The sequence below is a fragment of the Sparus aurata genome, chromosome 13 (genome assembly GCF_900880675.1).
Source record: "Sparus aurata chromosome 13, fSpaAur1.1, whole genome shotgun sequence".
Taxonomy (NCBI): domain Eukaryota; kingdom Metazoa; phylum Chordata; class Actinopteri; order Spariformes; family Sparidae; genus Sparus; species Sparus aurata.
Window position 1 is genome coordinate 559,659 of NC_044199.1, and position 9,036 is coordinate 568,694.

A 9,036-nucleotide genomic window follows, 5' to 3' on the forward strand; every position below is an offset into this window, starting at 1 on the left:
GCCAGGTCACCTGAAAGCCACACTTCCCTATTAATGATCCATATCTGCAGGAATTGTAGGATGAAGAGATGCTGGCCAGCCACAGGCAGAATACTGACAGAGTGGGGGTGGAATGGGATTCTTTCAGTCGCCCCTGGGAACGGCAGCTAGGCTTGGTTTAATTTCTCAGATAAATACGCTGCTACAATACAAAGAATACATGCAGAGCTCCAGTTCTAACTTGCACTTTCATGAATAATGGCTTTAATCCTCTCCATCTCACTGGCACTTCAATTAAATGCTCTTTAAATGCTGTGACATTTGACACTTGCCTTTGAAATCCATTGCTTAAAGTGTGTTAATCCTGCCTTTTTTCCTCTGCTGGGTTGAACTGAAGCATTTGGACTCTGATTTCCTGTGTTTTGTCTGAGACTTGAGAAGGCTATCAACACATGATGATAAAGACAAAGCTATTGTAAATATGTAAATATGAGTCTTGGTTAAACATAATCAAATTAATTGCAATGCAGAAATAACCGTAAACTCTAACTTACTAAAGGTATGAGGTCCAAATGGTGACCCAGTGTGGAAATGTCAGTTCTATCTGTTCAGCTACACACACACAGACACACAGATGAGAATCTCATTCAGATGGATTTTTTCCCCCGTGCAGCAGAGCCTCTGTTACTGCTGGAGCAGCTATTTGCATTATTCAGTCTGTTGCAGTGACACAGCATGGTGCCTCTCGCCAATGCTCCTAATGGGGCCACTTATTACCATGCAGCATTCTCACACCAGTTCAGCTGGCCTGCACACATGATTGCTGTGCTTTGTTGCACAGAATGACAAAACAATCTGCCTGTTTTTCTCTTTTTTGTCTTCGTATATGTGTGGATCTAAAGGGGACACAGTGCAGAGGTCGGTGGAAAGGATGCAGATGCAGTACTTTGCTTTTTGACCACATGGTCTCGTAGATAACTGGCTGCATCTTGAACATAACTGTCCACATACTTGCCAGTGTAATACTGGAGGATTCCTCTGAGATAGCAGATGTAGAAGGAATGTTACTCTTTTTCCAACATTTTCTACCATGCATGGACATAACGCTCTCAGACAAAGAGCATTTTCACGTATTTCTGCAGGTTTCCACATCAGCTTTGAAATGGCACTGATCTGTCACCAGCTGTAAGGTCGCTGTGCAGCATTGGAACAGATTCAGGATCTGCGAGGTCGCCATCGTACTTCTCGTAACTCGTAGTTACACACAGTATTTCTCTCGTCTGCTTTCTCTGCCTCTCGATTTACCAAATGTTTGGTCAGTTTTCAGTCAGATACACAGTTAAATCTTATCTCACAGCATTGCTTGTGTTGCCGTGCCTTAATATGATCTCAGCAGTAGGTTTTGGTTTTGCAACAGCAGATTACCTTGAAGGTGCCCTGAAGAGGGTCGAATCAGAGAAGTTCCTTGTTTGTCTCAGATGCAAGTAAAAAAGCTGAGCAGCAGCCAGTTTGCTTTGCTTATTGGATGGGAACAGTGCCGGCTCTGAGTAATTTGGTGCAAGGCAAGATCTTAGCCGGCGCCCTCTTGCATCGCAGTCAGTTTCACTATCAATGTTCATACACTTACACAGAAACTGCATGTATGTAGTCAAGATTTTATTTATTTTAAGTCAAAAATATCTCACCAAATTAAAACTGAAGAAAGAAACAAGTGATAAAAATACAGTATTAATAAGTCTCTCAGCCTCAGAGTGCCGTCTCTCTCTTATCTGTTGTCAGCCGCTTTGCAAAACGACCTCCGACTCCTCCATGTTGCCATGTGGGTATTGTGCTCCCGGCTATCCTCATGAACCTTCAGCAAGTGGCTTGCATTGTTCCAGTCCTTTAGTCCTTCCTTATTAAGTCTGTATTCTTTTGGAGAAAACATTTAGCAGCAGAAGCAGTGCAAGCTATCATTTCTGTTTGAGTACATCAGCTAGCTTCTTTTATTTTTTTCAGCACTGACTAAGACTCTGTTACAAAAGTCATGTTGACACTCTCCCATCTTTGTTTTTGGGAAATGTTTAACTGCTTTTTATTTGAAGTGGTCCTCTGTGAACTAGTCAGAAGAGATGTCCAGTCAGCCTTTAGTCCTGATGCTGTGTCTCCTGCTGTGCTGAGGTAGAGGACAGGAGCACCTGATGCTGTGTCACTCTGCTGTGCTGAGGTAGAGGACAGGAACACCTGATGCTGTGCTGAGGTAGAGGACAGGAACACCTGATGCTGTGCTGAGGTAGAGGACAGGAGCACCTGATGCTGTGTCTCTCTGCTGTGCTGAGGTAGAGGACAGGAGCACCTGATGCTGTGTCTCTCTGCTGTGCTGAGGTAGAGGACAGGAGCACCTGATGCTGTGTCACTCTGCTGTGCTGAGGTAGAGGACAGGAGCACCTGATGCTGTGTCTCTCTGCTGTGCTGAGGTAGAGGACAGGAGCACCTGATGCTGTGTCTCTCTGCTGTGCTGAGGTAGAGGACAGGAGCACCTGATGCTGTGTCTCTCTGCTGTGCTGAGGTAGAGGACAGGAGCACCTGATGCTGTGTCACTCTGCTGTGCTGAGGTAGAGGACAGGAACACCTGATGCTGTGTCACTCTGCTGTGCTGAGGTAGAGGGACAGGAGCACCTGATGCTGTGTCTCTCTGCTGTGCTGAGGTAGAGGACAGGAGCACCTGATGCTGTGTCTCTCTGCTGTGCTGAGGTAGAGGACAGGAGCACCTGATGCTGTGTCTCTCTGCTGTGCTGAGGTAGAGGACAGGAGCACCTGATGCTGTGTCTCTCTGCTGTGCTGAGGTAGAGGACAGGAGCACCTGATGCTGTGTCTCTCTGCTGTGCTGAGGTAGAGGGACAGGAGCACCTGATGCTGTGTCTCTCTGCTGTGCTGAGGTAGAGGACAGGAGCACCTGATGCTGTGTCTCTCTGCTGTGCTGAGGTAGAGGGACAGGAGCACCTGATGCTGTGTCTCTCTGCTGTGCTGAGGTAGAGGACAGGAGCACCTGATGCTGTGTCACTCTGCTGTGCTGAGGTAGAGGACAGGAGCACCTGATGCTGTGCTGAGGTAGAGGACAGGAGCACCTGATGCTGTGCTGTGCTGAGGTAGAGGACAGGAGCACCTGATGCTGTGTCTCTCTGCTGTGCTGAGGTAGAGGACAGGAGCACCTGATGCTGTGTCTCTCTGCTGTGCTGAGGTAGAGGACAGGAGCACCTGATGCTGTGTCTCTCTGCTGTGCTGAGGTAGAGGACAGGAGCACCTGATGCTGTGTCACTCTGCTGTGCTGAGGTAGAGGACAGGAGCACCTGATGCTGTGTCTCTCTGCTGTGCTGAGGTAGAGGACAGGAGCACCTGATGCTGTGTCACTCTGCTGTGCTGAGGTAGAGAACAGGAGCACCTGATGCTGTGTCTCTCTGCTGTGCTGAGGTAGAGGACAGGAGCACCTGATGCTGTGTCTCTCTGCTGTGCTGAGGTAGAGGACAGGAGCACCTGATGCTGTGTCTCTCTGCTGTGCTGAGGTAGAGGACAGGAGCACCTGATGCTGTGTCTCTCTGCTGTGCTGAGGTAGAGAACAGGAGCACCTGATGCTGTGTCACTCTGCTGTGCTGAGGTAGAGGACAGGAGCACCTGATGCTGTGTCTCTCTGCTGTGCTGAGGTAGAGGACAGGAGCACCTGATGCTGTGTCTCTCTGCTGTGCTGAGGTAGAGGACAGGAGCACCTGATGCTGTGTCTCTCTGCTGTGCTGAGGTAGAGGACAGGAGCACCTGATGCTGTGTCACTCTGCTGTGCTGAGGTAGAGGACAGGAGCACCTGATGCTGTGTCACTCTGCTGTGCTGAGGTAGAGGACAGGAGCACCTGATGCTGTGTCTCTCTGCTGTGCTGAGGTAGAGGACAGGAGCACCTGATGCTGTGTCACTCTGCTGTGCTGAGGTAGAGGACAGGAGCACCTGATGCTGTGTCACTCTGCTGTGCTGAGGTAGAGGACAGGAGCACCTGATGCTGTGTCACTCTGCTGTGCTGAGGTAGAGGACAGGAGCACCTGATGCTGTGTCACTCTGCTGTGCTGAGGTAGAGGACAGGAGCACCTGATGCTGTGTCTCTCTGCTGTGCTGAGGTAGAGGACAGGAGCACCTGATGCTGTGTCACTCTGCTGTGCTGAGGTAGAGGACAGGAGCACCTGATGCTGTGTCTCTCTGCTGTGCTGAGGTAGAGGACAGGAGCACCTGATGCTGTGTCACTCTGCTGTGCTGAGGTAGAGGACAGGAGCACCTGATGTTGTGTCACTGGGCTGCTGGTGAAATATGTGCGAGTGCATCTGAAGAGAGAAGAGAAGTATATGTGACCACTGGACGTTACATTTTAATAAAAAAAAAACAACTGATGCTTGATGTGTGCTATACATAAGACTAATATAGACTAATAATGAAAATGTGATGAGATTCATTCAACTTCATTGTCATTGCAATACAACTCAGTCTAACCAGAGTGCAGTGTGTGTGTGTGTGTGTGTGTATGTGTATATATATATATATATATATATATATATATATATATATATATATATATATATATATATACATATATATATTTCACCTATGAATGGTATGTGAAAGCTAAGATGTGGAATATTACTTTAACTGCACTTTAACACTGATGTAAACTTTAACAAACATAAACTGTGACACAATAAACCAAAGGCTTACATCTACCCCATTACAAAGGGGATGGAAAACTAAAAGCATTTTAACTGACATACAAACAGGAAAATACAGCCAGCAGGTAAAATAACACCTGAACAGGCCTAACGTTAACTTTCCAAACATCCCTGATGAATTTAAGGTGGAGTAACATTAACACACGTCGACTCAGCTATTTACTGATTATTAAACAATGCTGCTATCGTCCAAAGTAAGCTAGCAAGCTAACACTCTGCTCCAACAACAGTAACTACGATCATTAAACTATTAATTTAAATCACTTCATCACATTGACGTTACTGTACCTCTATCTTCTTCACGTCTTCCTCTTCTTTCCTTCTTTTCCTTCACTGGGTGCCGGATGGTTTCAGTCTTTCATTATAGTCATTATAATTCTGCTACAGTATCAGTAAATCTCTCTCTGGGTCCGCCTCTCGACCCGCCCCCATCACAGAGGACAGGTCCTGACCCCGCCCCCTCACAGAGGACAGGTCTTGACCCCGCCCCCCGCACAGAGGACAGGTCTTGACTCCGCCCCCCGCACAGAGGACAGGTATTGACTCCGCCCCCATCACAGAGGACAGGTCTTGACCCCGCCCCCCGCACAGAGGACAGGTCTTGACCCCGCCCCCTCACAGAGGACAGGTCTTGAGCCCGCCCCCCGGACAGAGGACAGGTCTTGACCCCGCCCCCCGCACAGAGGACAGGTCTTGACCCCGCCCCCGCACAGAGGACAGGTACAGAGCAATGAGTCAGAACCCAGAAAAAAGGCCTCTCCGTTATTTAATAGTCTTTGCAATGACGTTATGTTGCTGTGGGGCTGAATGATCATCTATCACCTCTATATGAGAGCTGGCTTTTCACTTTGGCTTCCAGTGTGACTGTTTGGAGCAACTATACCTTTGATTTTGTCCGTGCTTGGACATCACGTCATATGAACTAGTCCGTATCATCAAATACTGATGCTTTCAAAGTGTTTGATGAATTGGGAACGAGAGTCGACTGACTTACAGTTTGGGCCTTTAAATATCACTGCTTTGTATGATGTGTTGTCTGACTGCAGCCATAATCCAAGATATAACAATCCTCCAACAGAATTAAAAGTCAAGATATTCATTCTTGGTAACATGCAGTGAACCGTGCAATGAGAGTCCAGCGTTTCTTTTAAAAGACGCACACTATTCATCTCCATATGGTCGGGCAGTTTGGCCCAAGCAGTTGACCACAGGACCAGAGCTCTGAGGCTCAGCCCCCCTCAGTCTGTGCATATGGCCTCTCTGGCTTCACTGGGCTCAGATGATACACAAGCCACTGCTGCCATCCTGCTCACTGCCAGGTAACTCCCACCCACAGACACGCCATCGCTGAGGTCGGTGATGGCATGGAAAACTGTGGTTGTTTTTGAGCAGTTTTATTTGGCTCATGCAGTTTCTGTCATGTTTTCGTTTATTAGCCTCAGGCGTCAGCCCGCAGCAGGTTGTGCAATTGGTGTGAAACACTATAAGACGGAGGCGCCCTGGAAGAAGCCCTGAGTGACGGCAACATAAGCATCTGTGTTCTTTTCGGGTCAACACATTCTGATTTGGGGTTTAAGAAATATAACTTTTCAAGAACAGCAGTGCAACTATTTAACTTTAGCCAGACTTTAGGCTTGACTCAATTCTTCTATTGGCTCCAGCAGTTTTAAATCAGCTTCACATGTAAAATGCAACAACTGACCTAAAGGAGCAATTTGTTGATAATATTATCTCAGTTTTTGAAGGTATTGTCTGTAAATACCACTAAGAGTCGATGGTTCAACAGCCCTCATAGTTTCAGCTTTCAGCATCCCTTCAGCAGATGTTAATGTTTCATACAGACATTTATGTGGTAAACAGTGTTTAAAATAAAATGATCATAGGCTCCAAAATAGTGTTAGCTGTGTTTTTTATGTTGGTTTTATTGCATGAATGTATAACGATGGTGATGGCACCACTGCTCAGCAGGAGGATCTCCAAGCTTTCTAATTTCAACACAGACGTAGCACTTTGAGAGTGCGAGCTGTGAGGTCCATGCAGCCGTGGACACAAACAGCACGGCCAGGTGAAAACAAACAGTGTATATCCAGAGACAGCTAAGGTAAAAGTAGCTCAGCTATCAGTAAAATCAGGACATGCTGTGAGATGAAGCCTCCAGCTGTTCTCCTCATGTCAGTCATTGCTTCTAATTAGTGCACATTTAGAGGATGTCCTGACATACTTTGGCTGATCTCCCACTGGGCCGTTTGATTACGAGCAGCCAGTGTTGATTGTGATGATAAAAAGAGGCTCTGACCCTTCAGTGCCCTTCTCTCGACCCAGCTCGCTCGCACCTTGTCAGACTTTCTGTGGATGTTTGTGGAGGTAATGAGGAAGCCTTACCAGAAGCAATTAGCGAGTCTATAATAATGGTCTCTGCCACTGCTAAAGCTTCTAATTCAGTTAATGAGAGTAAACTTGAATGAGTAATACCCAATTAACTCCTGAGCAGGATCGATGGAGCCAATGAGTTATTGATATGATTAGCTCTTAACCTTTCAGTATAGAGGTCAGGTAAGCTCAGAGACAGATCAATGCGAGGTGTTTTTATAATCTAATACTAAGAATGTAGCAGCTACTTCAGTTTATTTTGAAAGATTAGCACGTTCTCTAATAGTCTATACGAGTGTAGCAACGCTCTGCTGTTGATCAGTGTTAACTTTGGTGATTTAAGCTCAATGTACGCGTGTATCTCCCAGAAGTCTTGTCCTCTTCAGAGAAACGACTATATAGGTCAAAAAATCAAGCAGTCTATTACGATCCATACAGTATTTATGTTTGTTGTTAGCTGGCAACCTCTAGCCACTGTAGTAATTATTACGTTTATAAGAGTGACAACTGCATATAGAGAAGGGATCAAGGATTAAACAAGGACAGGACTTTAATTCAGGAACCAGCTGTCTGAAACAAGCGGTGAGTTATTTCTAACTTGCTGATATAGTGAAGTCACATGACGATCTTGATTTAACGTACTTTTGTAATGGCAGTTACAGAAGTAACATAGTGATTCAAACCCACTCTGTGATGATTTCCTAAACCAGGATTTGTCTTGTTCCAACCAAACCAAGTAGTTTTCCTGCCAATGACCGTAACAAAGTAAACTGTGACTGAACAGTGAAGGTCCAGAAGATGTTCTGCAGTTACACCACAACAGCCATGTTTTAGGAATGGTGATATAAGTCGCTTTGGGAGAAGCTGACTATCGACTTACACTTTCACATCGGACACAAACTTGTTTAATCTGTCCACGATCCCTGACTCCCCACCTAAATGGTTTTTTTCACTCTTTGTACAACTTCACCTGACTTCCTCCTTTGCTTCTGTGAAAATTAGTGCAGCCACAAGAGGTCGCCACTTAACAAGAAACGTAAATATGGGTTGTAATAAGCTGCTTTCACTGTCAGCTTATGGACAGTTTCTTTTGAGGACAGCCTGCTGAAACACTGATGCAGATTAAGATTAAGCTTTATTAAGTTTGCAGGACAAAAGTGACCGTATCATGAAGTGTTGTTACCACGGTGATGAGGCCTTTCTGATGTCATGACGGCAAAGTCGTGCCAATATGAACACATCCTTTTTAGTATCAAATACTGTTTGCATGCTTTATCTTTCACAGGACAGTAGCTGTGGTCATCTTGAATTTATGTTGGTTAGAAAGTGCTCCAACACGACAAAGTTTTCACTATTGAAAACTGTAGAAAACAGAGAAATTGTTCATTTGTATGCTCAGGTTGTTCCCAACACTCCTATAAGAAATGGCTCCATACACGGTGTCTGTCACCTGCTAATGAGCAATCATGCTCACAAGAGCGATCGCTTCAGGAGCAGAAATAAATCGCAGCATAATTCGTTAATAGCATAATTCTTTATCTTGACGTGGGACGGACCCAAGGTGTTTCCAGGTGCAGGTGAGGTCATGAGTACTTGGAGATAAAGTGGAAGTCCAGCTGCTGAAACTATTCAGATTGGTGACTCAGGTCTGCTGAGGTCAGAATCACACAGCCTAACTCTGACCACGCAGCTGAACACACACACAGTCTGGCCTACTGTAGCTGTGTGTGTAGAGTTTGGCAGAGATGAGAGTCGGGTCACATCCTGTCGTGGCTGCAGTTCAAACAGATATAACGAGCTGTGCTTGCTGTGCATGTCTCTGTTCGTGCTCCACCTGTTCCTTTGCCCTGACACCACACCATGTTGGCACAGGAGTCACAAACACACACAATGACACACATGCGCGCAAGCAAACGCCTACATATGCTCACATGGACAGTACATTTG